The 14,865-nt window shown below is 49.4% G+C and overlaps 1 pseudogene; it reads left to right on the forward strand.

Annotated features, from left to right (window-relative positions):
- The first annotated feature begins 3,220 nt into the window (after positions 1-3,220).
- Positions 3,221-14,865, forward strand: part of LOC144268954 (antigen WC1.1-like) — a 47,268-nt pseudogene continuing 35,623 nt past the window's right edge.

Raw genomic sequence — 14,865 nt, forward strand, 5'->3', positions numbered from 1 at the left:
TTATTCAGCCTTCCACTTTCTTTGGTACTGGGAGAGAGCCAGTCAAAAACCCCAGTAAGTTTCAGTAAGGGGACTGTTGGCCCCTTAAACAATGTTAATTCTTTATTAATTGAGTCCCAGATCAGAAGTTCTGTTATTTTTACCAGGGATCAATGTTGCTCTGACAGGCCTAGAATTACCTAAGTCATGTTATTTATACTTTTTAAATATTGGCACAACATTAGCTTTCTCCTCGGCTTGTGGGACTTCTACAGTGTTCCAAGAGTTATCGAAAAACAACATTAATGCTTCAAAGAACTTCTTTGCCACCTCTTTTAAAACTCTTGGTTACAAGTTATCCAGACCTGCTGATTTTAAAATGTCTAACAGCCGTCGCTGTTTAACATTCTCCTGGATTTCTGCTTCTTCATCATCCTCACGTGATATGATTACATGATCTGACCTTTTCCCAAATACAGAATAAAAGTATATCGTGAACATGTCTGCTTTTTCTGAATTGCTACTTTTTCTGATTCTGCCATTGCCATTTAGCAATGCACTGATACCATACTTATGATTCTTTTTGTTGCTAGTATATTTTACAAATTCCTTCTAATTGTCCTTAATTCTGCGGCCACAGATTTCTCCTTCTAAGCCTTTGCTTCCCTTATGAATTTTCTACAATTCCTAATTTCTCATATATATTCATACCTAACCTGTCTGCCACTTGTCATATATGTATTTTATCGCTGCAGTCACTTCTGTTCTAAGCCAGATTAATTTAATTTTTAACCGATGCAGCTTGCTTCTTTCTTCTTTAAGCCTCCTGGAAATAGACCAGTTGATTGGTTAATTATTAGTTATTATTATTATTCCTATTGTTATTACATTTATATTATTGCAGCACAAAAAGGCCCATTCGGGTCACAGATACAGACAAACTCCCAGCTCCTGAAAGCTTACCATCTAAAAGTCTCAAGAACAAATGCAGGATTGAAGATGGGAGATGTAACATAGAAACAAATTAACATGGTGAGGATGGGTACAATTTCCTATTTTGTTGCTTTTATTTTTAAGTCGGGAGAGGGCAGAGTGAGGGAGAATGGCAGGACTGGGCCAGGGAGGAGGGTAAAAATAAGGGGAGGGAAAGAAGAGGCACAGCCACACCCTATCAAGCCGCTCATTTTGGAGTAATTTGCCAGAATCACAACTGAGCTGAGTCTGAAGGAGGGATTTGAAGGAGGATTAGGTAGAGGCTGCAAACATACAGAAAGACCAGTGTGGGAGACAAAGCAAAGGTAAAAAGAAAAGGAGTACTTGTGGCACCTTAGAGACTAACCAATTTATTTGAAATAAATTGGTTAGTCTCTAAGGTGCCACAAGTACTCCTTTTCTGTTTGCGAATACAGACTAACACGGCTGTTACTCTGAAAGCAAAGGTAAAGAATTAAAGACATTTCCTTTAATCCAAGTAGAATCATAGACCCATAGAATATCAGGGTTGGAAGGGACCTCAGAAGGTCATTTAGTCCAACCTCCTGCTTAAAGCAGGACCAAGTATTTGTGACAGTTCTCCTTAAAAAGAGCCCAAGGTAGGTGTGGTGCTAGCCAGTCATCATTCTGTCCTTGCCTTGTGTCTGTTCCTTTATTGTCTGACTCACATGATTCAAGTAAACTTGTTTCCAAGGAGCCCTCCTTCTACTGACAGCACTGATGGGCATGGTGTATGCAGGACATCCTTAGGGTTGCCAACCCTCATGGTTTCGCTGGAAGTCTCCTGGAATCGGGCGTTATCTCCCAGAGGCTACTGCAGCCAATCCAGGAGATTTTAGGCATTAAAAGTCTGGCGGCGCTCCCTGCCTGCCCTGGCCACACGCCGCTCCCGGAAGCGGGCAGCACATCCCTGCAGCCACTGGGGAGGGGGCAGGGGGTCTCCTTGCATGCTGCCCTCACCCTGAGCATCGACTTCGCAAATCCCATTGGCCAGGAACTGCAACCAATGGAAGCTGTGGGGGCAGTGCCTGTGGGCATGGGCAGCACTGAGTCCCCCTGGTCTCCGCTAGGAGCCGCTGCCAGAGGGATGTGCCAGTCACTTTCAGGAGTCTCCTGAGGTAAGTGCCACCCGGCCGGAGCCTGCACACCTCACCACTTCCTGCACCCCAAGCACCTGCCCCAGCCCAGAGCCGACACTCTGCACCCAAACTCCCTCCCAGAGCCTGCACCCCCTCCCGCATCCCAACCGCCTGCCCCAGCCCAGAGCCCTCACCCTGCAACCAAACTCCCTCCCAGAGCCTGCACCCCCTCCTGCACCACAACCTCCTGCTCCAGCCTGGTGACAGTGAGTGAGGGTTGGGGAAAGCGAGTGATGGACAGAGGGCAGATGGAGTGAGTGGGGGCGTGGCCTCGGAGAAGGAGAGGGGCAGGGGCGGGGCCTCAGAGAAAGGGAGGGGCAAAGGTGTTTGGGTTTGTGCGATTAGACAGTTGGCAACCCTAGATATCCTGCTATTACAAGTGAGGACCACGGCCTACTCAGGAAGCCCTAGGCTGTGCCTCTGTCACTAGTGATCATAGTCAATGCAGGAGCCCCAGAGACTACATCTACCATCAATGGCCATGGACTCTGCAGAGAGCACGAAGAATTGTCAATATTGCAGATGGCACTGAGGTAATTTCTCTTCTACAACAGCTGATCTGAGTGGCACAATCTAGTTCTAGTGACTTGTTCTTGTCTACAGTTGGGCATGCCCTACAATGGGAATCTGGTCTTGTAGTGATCACCTTTGTCACAGGGAATTTTTTCCCTAGTTTAAAAAATTACCAGCCGCTAATGTCTCCCAACTCATGTTCAATACGACATAGAATCTATTGGGGCGAGAAACAGCACGGATACAGTTTGCAGAGAACTTTTCTCTCCCGCACCAGAGATGGGGGTTACCCGATGATCTGAGGCTGTGGTAAACCTGATGTCAGGAGGGGGCTCATCACTCATATATGGTGATGTTTGTTGCTTTCAAGTTTTATTGGATGTTTTAGCTGCGTACAGTCACAGATAAAACCACTGATAATAACTAAAAAGGCAGATGAGTTTGCTATTGGTTCCTTTGCACAGCTGATGCCACCCTCTGAATGTATATATTTCCCTTCCACTGCTTTGTTGTCACTTGTCAGACACAGCGGAGCCCTGGCAGGTGTTTAGGGGCAGCCAGTGCAGTGAGTGGGGGGACAGCAAGTCAGGCTGGCAATGAAGGCACATCTCTCCACTCCGGTGCTGTGGCTTCTTCTCCTCACAGTTCAGGACATAGCAGGTAAGTCTCCTCTGTGCTTCACCAGGGGAGCTGGGTTAACTGGAACTAAGGTGGTAACTTTTACAGTCCGCTTTTTACCATCTGCATTTGGCTCAGAGGTTGTGACTTTTCCTTTTGGGATTGGACCTTGCCACTGTTACCGAGGCTTTTACTACTTTGAGATTGGACTAATGCAATGACCTCTGTGTGGGGCTGCACCTTAAATCCATTCAGAGAATGAAGCTGGTGCAAATAGCTGTGACTCACCGAGCAGGGCATCTTGCTGGGAGCGTGTTACAGCCTGCTGCACGATCTGCACTGGCTGCCCAGCTCTGGGTGGAGGTTAAGGTGTTACGGTTTTGGTTATGAGATCAGCTCTCTCCCCGTGCCATACGGCCACAGCTGTGGTCAGCAGGGTGCCCAAGCTGGTTCCCGCTTTTATACAGGAGAGGGGTGGCTGGCTGGGTGCTCTTTGTGAGGGCTCCAGGACTCTGAAATGTGCTTATCCCTTTGAACAAAAATAGCCTGAATTTGGTGACCTTCTGGGCCCACTGGAAAACACAGCTTTTTGATGGGGCATTTGGGGAGGTCCCAGGCCGTGTGTCACATAATGAGAAAGGGGTGGGAAAGAGTTTCTGTGGGTGTCTGGCTGGCTGAGTTCCTGTTGAAATGGTCACTTAATGCTGCTGGGATTTGAGTGTGTTATCAATGGTGTCCGGCTGCCTAAGGCCTTGGCTAGGCCTCAGTTTAGTATTTTAAATCCCAATAAATAAATGTCTGGTTGGTCCAACTCCAACAGTTGCAAGGGTCAAGTCCTGGCTCCTCCCTCCCACATTCACTCACTGAAGCCAGTAGAAGTTTTGCAAGTGCGAGGTGAGCAGGATTTGACCCAGATATGCCCAGAGCTGATTCCCCACACTGAGGGGATGTGGGTGAGGGGATGTGGGTTAGGGTGCAGTGTGCAATGCCCTGTGCGCGTGAGGGTACTGGAAGCTCTGTCAATAGGAAGATTTATCCTGCAGGAGACCTGCCTCCTTCCCCCAGGGTTTCTGCTGGAGCAGAAACACTTTGAATCCTAGCTGGAGCCTAGGGAAGCCCGACCAGCACAAGCTGCATGGCAGAGGTGCTGTATCAGGACCTCTCATGGCCACATTGGTTTCATTCCCTCAAGGCCGCCCCTGCCCAGTTCCAGCGCTGCTCTCATTCCTCCAGCACAGAGGGGGCTGCAGGCTCTTTGCCAAGCTGTGTCCCAGCTCCAGGAAGACTTAACACCAGTGTGAGGGGAAAAGGGGCATGGGGGGCTGATCATGGGTTATAGCAGCAAGTGCTGGTGCAACGCACGGAGTGAATCTGGACCAAAGTCTCCAAAACAGATTAAAAATCATATTTAAAATTGAATGTGGGTCCGAGATATGATTCAAATAATACAAAAAGAAAAGGAGTACTTGTGGCACCTTAGAGACTAACCAATTTATGCATCCAGTGAAGTGAGCTGTAGCTCACGAAAGCTTATGCTCAAATAAATTGGTTAGTCTCCAAGGTGCCACAAGTCCAGCTTTTCTTTTTGTGAATACAGACTAACACAGCTGCTACTCTGAAACCTGTCAAATAATACAGTGACTGGAACCTGCTGGGCTGGTGTTAGCAGCACGAGAATGATCCATGTGTCTGGCAGGGCAGTGAACTGCTCAGCAGTAGCTGGTTCATGGGAACCCGATGTGCTGCTGCGTCAGCCTGAGAAACTGACCCTGACCTTGATAATCAGCAAGGTCAGTCCCAATTATTGTCTTCGAGAAAAACCTGCCCTGATGTATATTTCACAGACAGCTCAGTAACTGTAGTGCGTAGGGGGCTGGTACCCAGAAAATGCTGAGCAAACCAACCCTCTAGCAGGTTACTTGGTGTTTATATTTCAGATTCTCAAGAAGTTCAAATATAATGTGCTGGGGTTAGAGCCCATGACACAGCTGTGCATGACCAAGCAGAGAATTGTGAGGTGACTCCTGGTGATCAGACTGACAACGCAGGGGACAAATTACAGCTCAATTATTTGTGGGATAGTGTCATATAGCGATGCCAAGCACATGTTCAGTTGAATGTTATTTAGCTGGATTTATGAGCAAATGTGCACCATGCCCTGAATATTTTTATTTTCTATGGGAAATTTGACAGAGTGGCGCAGGGGAGTAACCATGCAGGGGAGATTGTAATGTAGCTACTTTTCCCTTTCTCTCAATGCCCCCGTACCCCTCCATGAGCCCTGAGTAGAGGCCAGGCCACTCTTTGCCAGAAGATGGTATTTCACAATGGTTGACCTCTTTAAATTGTGCAGACAAACACATTTGTAAAATGATGTGGCATCCAGGCAAAGAAATGAAAAAATACCAGAGATAGATCAAAGCTCATGATACTATTAAAACCATCCAGTCATGTTATTCAATCTGTCTTTACCCATCTACTCCTCTGCCAGAGTGGGGTGCCAAACTGCAGGCTGAAAAGTCACCTTTTAATGCACCCAAACTGCACTTACCCTCCCCTCACCCCTGAGACGGGGAACTGCCGTCCATTCTGCCTTCGTTCTGCCTCCTGGTTCATTTCCTCTGACAGAAGAAGGGCTGACTGGGATATAGTTTGAGACCCACATGAGCTAATTCACACTCGTACTCAGAACTTTTGTTACCGTTCAGGGGTGAGTTAGAGATACTGGAGACCTTCACACTGACATCAACCATTCACATCAGCTATAATGTCACCGTAACTTGACCAGATTGATTGAGTCTTTTGCAAACAACATTTCCCTGGCTCACCCCACCCCACCCTGCAACTTCTCTACCTGAGACTGTGAAGCACACCCCACAATCTAGAGGCTCCTCCCCTCCCCACCCTCCCTCCTGCTCCCCATATTGCAGACCCCATTCCCCTCCCCACTTCTCCCTCATGCCCCTCTGCTCCAGACCCCCACCTCCCTGCCCCTCCACACTCCTCGCCTCCCTCCTTCCTGCCTCCTTCTCCAGACCCCTCTGCTCCCTCCCCAGCTCTCCCTCCTCCCCCCATCTACACCCTCCTCCCCTCCCCAGCCTCTTGACCCCCACAGTAGACCCCTCCTCTCCCTTCCTGCTGACCCACCTTTCCAGAGCCCCCTTCCCTCCCCTCCCCATCCCTTCCTCATGCCCCTGCTCCAGACGCCCATCCTACTCTTCCCACTCCTCAGTCCTGCACACACACCACCTCCACCTCATTTCCTCGCAACCCCTGAATCTTCCTCCTGCCTCCCAGGACCCTGCTCCCCTCACTCTCCCCTCCTCCTTGCACAGGGTCTCTGCAGCCCCTCACAGTCCCTGGGTCCTGTCCAGTCCCCTGAGTCATACAGGAGCAGCCATGTTGCTGTGGGCTTCAGTCTCATTGAAAACAGTGGTAGGTGGCAGCCAGCTTTACTCAGGGCGGCCTCATTCCCACATGCTGACAGACTGTAGGGAGATGGCGGCATCTTGCTGGCTTCAGCCCCTCTGACAGTGACAGGAGATGGCGCCATTTAGAATAAGGGAAACTCGGTGAGTTGGCGCCTTTCATCGTGTTCTCACGAGACAGGTAAAAACACCCCAAATTGCCAGAGTGGGGATAAAATGGCGAGAGCTGCAGCAGTGACAGCCCCGAGTGGGAGGCCCTGAGACGGGATCAGGTGGCCCCATGAGGCAGCTCTGGGCATGTCCCATTCTCATGGCTCTTGGCCCTGATCCCCTGCTGCCAGGCGCGGACTCTGCTGTGATAACACTGGGGAGGGGGCTCCCTGCTCTCTCTGACCCTGCTCTGTGTCTCTCTTTGAAGGTGCTGATGAGCTGAGGCTGGCGGATGGAGGCAGCCCCTGTGCCGGGAGAGTGGAGGTTAAACACCAGGATCAGTAGGGTCGGTGTGTGATTCCAGCTGGGACATGGAAGATGCTGAGGTGGTTTGTAAGCAGCTGGGATGTGGATCTGCTGTCAGTGCCCCTGGCTGGGCTCATTTTGGACAAGGATCTGGACCAACTTGGCTCATTCTGGTTGATTGTGATGGTGACCAGTCAGCTCTCTGGGACTGCAGTCATGCAGGATGGGGTGCATTCCAGTGCTCTCATTCTCTTGATACTGGAGTGATCTGCTCAGGTAAGAACTTGGCCAACCTGCCCCCATCAGAAACTCCCCATGAGGGAGAGGGGACTAAACCAATGTGAGACATTCCTGGTGACTCAGAGCTGTATTGTGCCCTGCACTGGGCAGACGGGATGAGCAGGCTGTGCCATCCTCTGGGCCCCTAGCAGGGGGCAGCTGGGGCAGCTGTTGTGGGGTAGCCCCATTAGCAGGTGTGTGCTGATACGTACCTGGGTACAGCAGCCCAGTGTCTCCCCGGGCCAGCAGCAGCTGATGTGACCCTTCCTGTGGCTGCTGGAGCTGGAGCTGGGGCCAGGGGGGTGGGGGAGGCGAGTGCTGTGTAGCTTTCCCCAGAGTTCCCTGAGGCAGCAGGGGAGGAGCCCTGAGCCTGCCTGTGGCAAGGGGGAGGGGCCAAAACAGCTGGGGTAGGTGCAGGGGGCAAAAACTGGTTACACTGCACCACACAGCTCCCTCTTTCCCCCAATCTCCCCGGAGGGTCAGACAGGGAACTCCCACATGGTGCGTAGCTCTTTGCTCCACAGCCTGCCTGGCAGCCTTCCCACGCAGGGTGGGCTAGATTTACCCCCAGCACAGTGTCATGGAGACTGCACCTGGATCCTTCTGCACTCTGCATTTGGGAAATAAACGTGCATCAAAACTAGTGCAAGAAATATGCCTGTATTTGCACAGAGTGACTAATGCACTGAGAGAAACAGCCCCTGATGCAGGTAAGACTTAGTGTAGGACCATGGATCGCTACATCTGGCTGAACAGGGATAAAGCCTCTTTGTTCTGATTAGCTCAGTCTGCACCTCTCGGCTAGTCCCTGATGACCACCATTAGTGAGTTCGCACCTGAGTGCTGGGGTCAGTGGTTTACGTCTCCCCCTCCCACCTTACTATCACTTACTACTCACTCACTCACTTACTATCCTCATTCACAGGATCTCCAGAAACGGTGGGGAATGTTCACCCCTGCCCTGTGCCCTCTCGGCCCCGGCTGTGTCACCACATTCACCAGAAGCCCCCTCCCTTTCCCTCAGAAATATCCCTGGTACAGTGGGAACCTCCTCAACAGGCCCTTAAGTGGAGTAACCCCCAGCACACGGAAGTACGCTGGCTCCCCTCTCATTCCTGTGCCAGGTTCAGCACTTCTGCAAGGATCTACTGGGGCCAAGGTTCCCTCTCTGGGCTTGATTCTGAGAGTCCCATGTAAGGGGAGCCCTGTAGTTGAATGTCTTGGCTGATTCTGTTGTAACTGTCTGAGCTGCACTGTCCTTAGTTTCCAAACTTTTTGTCCCTGAAATACACAAGTGCAGAGAGGAGCTCGTTTGCATAATGGGAGGAGCCAAAAGCAGTAACCTTGCAGCCACACCCCCATTCCCTGCTGGGCCTGTTCTTGTCTCTGCTGCAGCAACTCTGGGATTGTAAATCCTGAAATTCTGGACCTGTCGCTGCTGCTCGGGAGAGTTGGGGAGTATCCAGAGGGTAGAAAGTAACTTGACTGGCTATTTGGGAATTAGGCACAAGCAATTTCCAAGGCAAATACTGAATAAACACAAAGTGGAAACCTATCTTTCTGAGAAACTTTCACTCCATCCATCCCCCTCCAGTGCACCTCCTTGCAGGGATGTAACTCATCATGATCCCAAAACAAATAATGAGCCACATAAATTGTGTCCCCTCATGTTAAGTATTGAAAATTATTTACCTTAGAAATAAAGAATTGTTGCCCTGAGGTTACAAAGATATTTAAGACATTTCCTCAGCACTTTGTTTCATGTGTGAACGATCAGTATGTGTCCTTCGTTTTGGGTCTTTATCACACATTGGCACTTTGATGGGTTCGGTCACAGAGACCCCCTATGACTGTCACCTGATGTGCTGAATTTACCTCTGAGCCCATTTTCCCTGCCAACTTGGGACTCCAGAACCCTGCCTTGTTGAGCCAGACACGTTAGCCTGCTGCAACACAGACCCAGGTCTTGTCAGTGCCCCCAAAGCTCCAGACCTTAAGCAACAACTGCCCAGCAGGTCATCTATCTCCAGCACCCAGACACCCAGCTCCCAATGAGATCTAAATCCGTTTTCCTCTGTAAAAAGCTTATACAGGGTAAACCCATAAATTGTCTACCCTCTATCACACTGATATAGAGATATGCCCAGCTGTTTGTTCCCCTTGGTATTAATCACTTACTCTGGGTTTATCAATAAACAAAAGTGATTTTATTTAGTATAAATAGTAGGATTTAAGTGGTTCCAAGTAATAACAGACAGAACAAAGTAAGTTACCAAGCGAAATAAAACAAACCATGCAAGTCTAAGCCCAATACATTAAGAAACTGATGAGAGGTAAATCTCACCCCCAGAGATGTTCCAATAGGTTTCTTTCACAGACTAGACTCCTTCCTAGTCTGGGCCCAGTCCTTTCCCCGGTACAATCCTTATTAGTTCCAGCAGGCATCTTCGGTGAAAAGCAGGGGCTTTCTCATGACTGGGACCGCCCTTGTCCTGCTCCACCCCCTTTTATAGCTTTGGCACAAGGTGGGAATCCTTTGTTTCTCTGGGTCCCCACCCCTCCTTCTAAATGGAAAAGCACCAGGTTTAAGATGGATTCCAGTATCAGGTGACATGGTCACATCTCACTGTAAGACCTCATTTTTCATTACCCATGGGCTGGCCTATACGTACACAGGCAAGCTTGCAGGTAAACAGAGCCATTTACAGTCAATTGTCCAAGTCAATAGGAGTCATCAGGATTTTACACCACCATTAATGGCCCACACTTTACATAATTACAGTAGGACCTCAGAGTTATACTTCAGATTTCTAGTTTCAGATACAAGAATGAAACATTCATAGAAATAGGATGAATATATTCAGTAGATTATAAGCTTTGTAATGATACCTTACAAGAGACCTTTTGCATCAAACATATTCCAGTTACATCCTATTCACATTCACAAAGCGTGTAGAGCGCAACGTCACAGGCACCACATCTGGGCCTTGGCAGGTGTCACAGATCTACAGGAGCTGTGCTATGCCCCAGCTTTTAAACAATCCTGGGGAAGAACCCCTTCAGTGTGCCAGATCCCACAAGGGTCCCACGCTTCCTTAAAGGTAGGTCACGTAGCCTCAACGCCTCCGAGACAGAGCCTCTGGGCTCCAACACTCCTGTTTCACCCCATATGCTCTGCCCAGTGGGTTCAACTGAGATAGACCCCTGCTTAGAGACTTTTATACTCATCAGGGACCAATGCACCACCCTAGACAGTTAAGTGACACATGTCTTCAGCTCTGCCCCAGTAGAGCTGTGTAATCTTATTGCACTGACTGGGTAGCAATCCTTAGCCAGTTAAGTCACTGCCCTGCCTACCATTCATAAAAATATTACACAGAATCCCCACTTCATCACCACAGTTGAGAGTTCTGCTGCCCAGATACACAGCTGCTGTAAAGTTGCCCAGTGTCTGTCTTAGGGCAAAGCTCACATGTATGAGCCTGCACAATGACCCTTCCCCATCCGGAAAAGCATTGGTTGGATGTTGAAAGGCCCCACTTTATCAGTCAGTAATCTTCTCAGCTGCTTTGCCATTTTCCCTCTCTCTCATTTCTCCTGTCTGCCCCACGGCTTTCACATTCTGCACCCACATGGAACCTGCCTGGGCAATTATCCATATCGCACCAAGGCAAATACAACCCAGTTCCCATAGTTAGGATCCTACCAAATTCACGGCCATGAAATCTGGTCTCCCCCTGTGAAATCTGGTCTTTTGTGTGCTTTTACCCTGTACTATACAGATTTCACAGGGGAGACCGACATTTCTCAAATTGGGGGTCCTGACCCAAAAGGGAGTTGCGGGGGGGGGTCGCAAGGTTATTTTAGGGGGACTGTGGAATTGCCACCCTTACTTGTGCACTGCCTTCAGAGCTGGGCGGTCGGAGAGCAGCAGCTGTTTCCCGGGCACCCAGCTCTGAAGGCAGCGCCCCGCCAGCAGCAGTGCAGCAATAAGGGTGGCAACACCACACCAGGCCACCCTTACTCTGCGCTGCTGCTGGCGGCGGCTCTGCCTTCAGAGCTGGGATCCTGGCCACCAGCCGCCGCTCTCCAGCTGCCCAGCCCCGAAAGCAGTGCCACCAGCAGCAGCAGCAGCACAGAAATAAGGGTAGCAGCATCGCAACCGCCCCCTACAATGTCCTTGGGACCCTCCCGACAATTCCTTTCTGGGCCAGGACCCCGACAATTACAACACCCTGAAATTTCAGATTTAAATAGCCAAAATCATGAAATTTATGATTTCTAAAATCCTATGACAGTGAAATTGACCAAAATAAACCGTGATTTTGGTAGGGCCCTCCCCATAGTCTACACGCCAGGCAGCAATCCTATATACACATGCAGTACACGGGGAGGGGGGAGCATAAAAACAGACTTGTCTCCCCAGGGGAGAACAGCGGCGAGGTCAGCACAGAGCATGGCCTTGTTAAAAATGGTTATCGAGTAGGACCCCGGTATACCAGCTTTGCACGTACTCCAGCCACTTGCATCAAATTTACCCAGGCTTGCACTGGAGGCTAAGCACAGTGTAGAGTTGTGCTAACCACTCCCTCCTTTGTTCAGCCTCATTCTCTTTTGGAGCGTGACTCTTGTCTCATTACCTGCAGCTAGACTGGTTGAGTTAAACCTTTTCACACAGGCAACAACCACTTCAGAGGTGGCGGGTCGGTGTAACTCACTAGTAGTGATGTGTAAGGACCACTTTACTCCACCTTTACACGAGTGCAGCTGCCTACAGATAGCGCTATGGAGACCTGAGCCCTCTGTGTGCACATAGCCCTGCAGTCACTGCTAGAGTTAAACATTTCTCACACTGGTGACCAATTTATCATCACTGGAGCTCTACGAGTCCCGCCCGAGACAGGAGGTCTTTGTTCATTCTTTGCAATGAAGGCCAGACTCTCCTTACTGCCTGGGGACAGACAGCTGCGCATGTCAGAGACTGTGGAGTTAAGTTAAAATTCCCTGACAAAGACTTCTTTTACACAGAGTTCAGGTTGCCCAAGGTATCCCATTCCCTTGGGTTGGGCAAAACTCAAACCCCTGAAAACCAGGTAATCCAGAGTTAAGGTGAATGCCAAGGCAGCCTTAACTCTGCCCCCTGGAGCTGGACTAGCCATTGCCATTGGGAATTGTTTTCAAGTGCTCCAGCTGCAGTCCCTGTGTTAGGTGTAGCTGTACTGAATGGTGGAGGCGATGAGTTGGAGCCACTTGGAAGAGCTGTGATTGTGATATGAGATCTGGTTCTGAGACACCCATGTGATCAAAGGGAAGAGATGCCAATGTACCCGGAGGGATCCAGTATGCATCATTTCAGCGCTGTGTTCTGCAGGGTGTGTCAGTGGCAGAGCATAGGCATCTTCTTGCCATGGGGATTGCAGCAGTGAGGTGGGAGATGGAAGCAGTCCATGTGTTTAATGATGGGACAGTAAAAGGACAGTGTAAGATGAAACACTAAGTAATGGGGAGGGGGTTGTGAGAAGGGGCAAAGGGGTTGTAAAATGTAACAAGTGTGGGGTTGTTTCTGACTGGGGAGGAGGGTCAGTGTTTGCAGGGCACTGGCCACTGCGGACCCTCCTCTGTGACTGTTAAATGTTTTCATTTTCTTGTTTGCAGATGCTCCTGTCCCAGGCCTTTCCTTTCCCTTGCAATGGCTCCCATTTTCCAGTTCATTTGCTGAATGTGGGTCAGTGTCATGGAGGGTCTCAGCCCAGCTTTGGGACCTGTGGCCGGGGTGGAGGCTTAGGTGGGAGGAATCTCTGATCCGGCCAGGAGTTTGCCTGCTCTGCGGGGTGGAAGGTTTCATGTTGATGCCGTCGTTCAACAGGGCAGTAGTGATGCTGGTGCTGTCTGCCCCATGGGGTGCTGGGACTGGGGCTGCCAGTTGCCACTATTGGGGGAAAATATTTGGGAAACTTAGTCATGGTCATAGAAACATTTAATGAAAATCATTGAATTAGTGAATTTGCCTGTTGGCAAATAATGTGTCTGGTTCTTTATAACCATTAACTTCTGCTCAAAAATTGTTTATGAATTTACACTGGGCTGATGGGCGTTCAGTGCCCAATTTGCTTTGACTTTCAGTGAGACTATGGATCCTAAGTGCCCAAGGGCCAGGTTTTAAAAGATATTTAGGTATCTACAAATGCAGATAGGTGCTCAGTGGGATTTTCAAATGTGCCTGGTGCCAAACTCCCAGGAGATTTGGAAAGTCCCAGTAGATGCCTGTCTGCACTCCTAGGTGCCTGAGTGTCCTTTAAAATCTGGCCCTGAGTCACTTTTGAAAATGACATGTAGGCTCCTAGGTTACTGAGGCACTTCTGAAATTTTTACCCTTAGACTAAAATCCAGACCCCCGTACCCAGCCAGAGTAGCTTGGGATATGCGCAGGGTGTTTATGGAGCCCTTTCCCACCCTCATAGGTTGACCAGGCAATGGGTTGATCGTCCCCACTCTCTGATACCCTGTAGATCTGGTGTAGCATAGAGGGCTCAGCCAAAAGCATGTCTCAGCCTTACACAGCACAAGAATATTGTATTATGGAGGAATTTCCTGTGACTCCATAGTTAACGTTACAATTATGGGTCCATTATAAGTTTTATTTTTAACTTTTCTCTTTTTAAGGAGTAATAAATTCCTATTCAAAAGGCACAAGGAAGAGTAGAATATTTTCCTTTAGAATTTCAAAAGTTTTAGCAGCTCCCCCTGGCAATGGGAGCTAAAGGTAAGTGTTTAATATTAACCCTCTGTGGATTGTGAGTGCATTGGGGAATTGGCGAAGGGGTGGAATAGGGGCGGGACTGAGGGTGGAGCGGGAGTTGAGCACCCCCTGGGACAATTGGAAGCCAGCACCTATGCCTGGATTACAATAACAGTCTTACCATGGAGTCACAGACAGTGCCCTTAGACCAGTGGTGTTCAACCTGCGGCCTGCAGGCTGCACATGGCCCATCAGAGTAATCTGTTTTTGGGCCGCAAGACAGTTGTTTACATTTGCACGGCCACCCGCAGCTCCCAGTGACTGTGGTCTATAATTCAAAATTGTAGCAGAGATGTAGTCATCTGCCAGTTTCCCAAAACTCTCTCAGGGCTACCCAGAATAACTCGGGGGATCTCCATCTTTTTGTTTACTTATTCCACCCTGTTAGAATCCAGACAGTCCAGAGATGAAGGATCCTTGAATCCAGCCTTATAGCTTCATCTCACAGAAAACAAGCTGGCAGGGTCACTACGCACATGAACTCTTCCTTTGGTGATGGAGAGTGAGGAATGCATTTAGAGTGTTTGCCTCCGATCATCACACACAATGACCACTTGCTTTGAAATTAGCACTTTTCTGTGAAAGTTCTTCATTTGCATTCCACAAGGCTTCTTTCTCGTTTGATTAGTTATTTCGTTACCGGGCTATACACAGTGGAAAT

This window comes from Eretmochelys imbricata, chromosome 1 (assembly GCF_965152235.1).
Source record: "Eretmochelys imbricata isolate rEreImb1 chromosome 1, rEreImb1.hap1, whole genome shotgun sequence".
Classification (NCBI taxonomy): domain Eukaryota; kingdom Metazoa; phylum Chordata; order Testudines; family Cheloniidae; genus Eretmochelys; species Eretmochelys imbricata.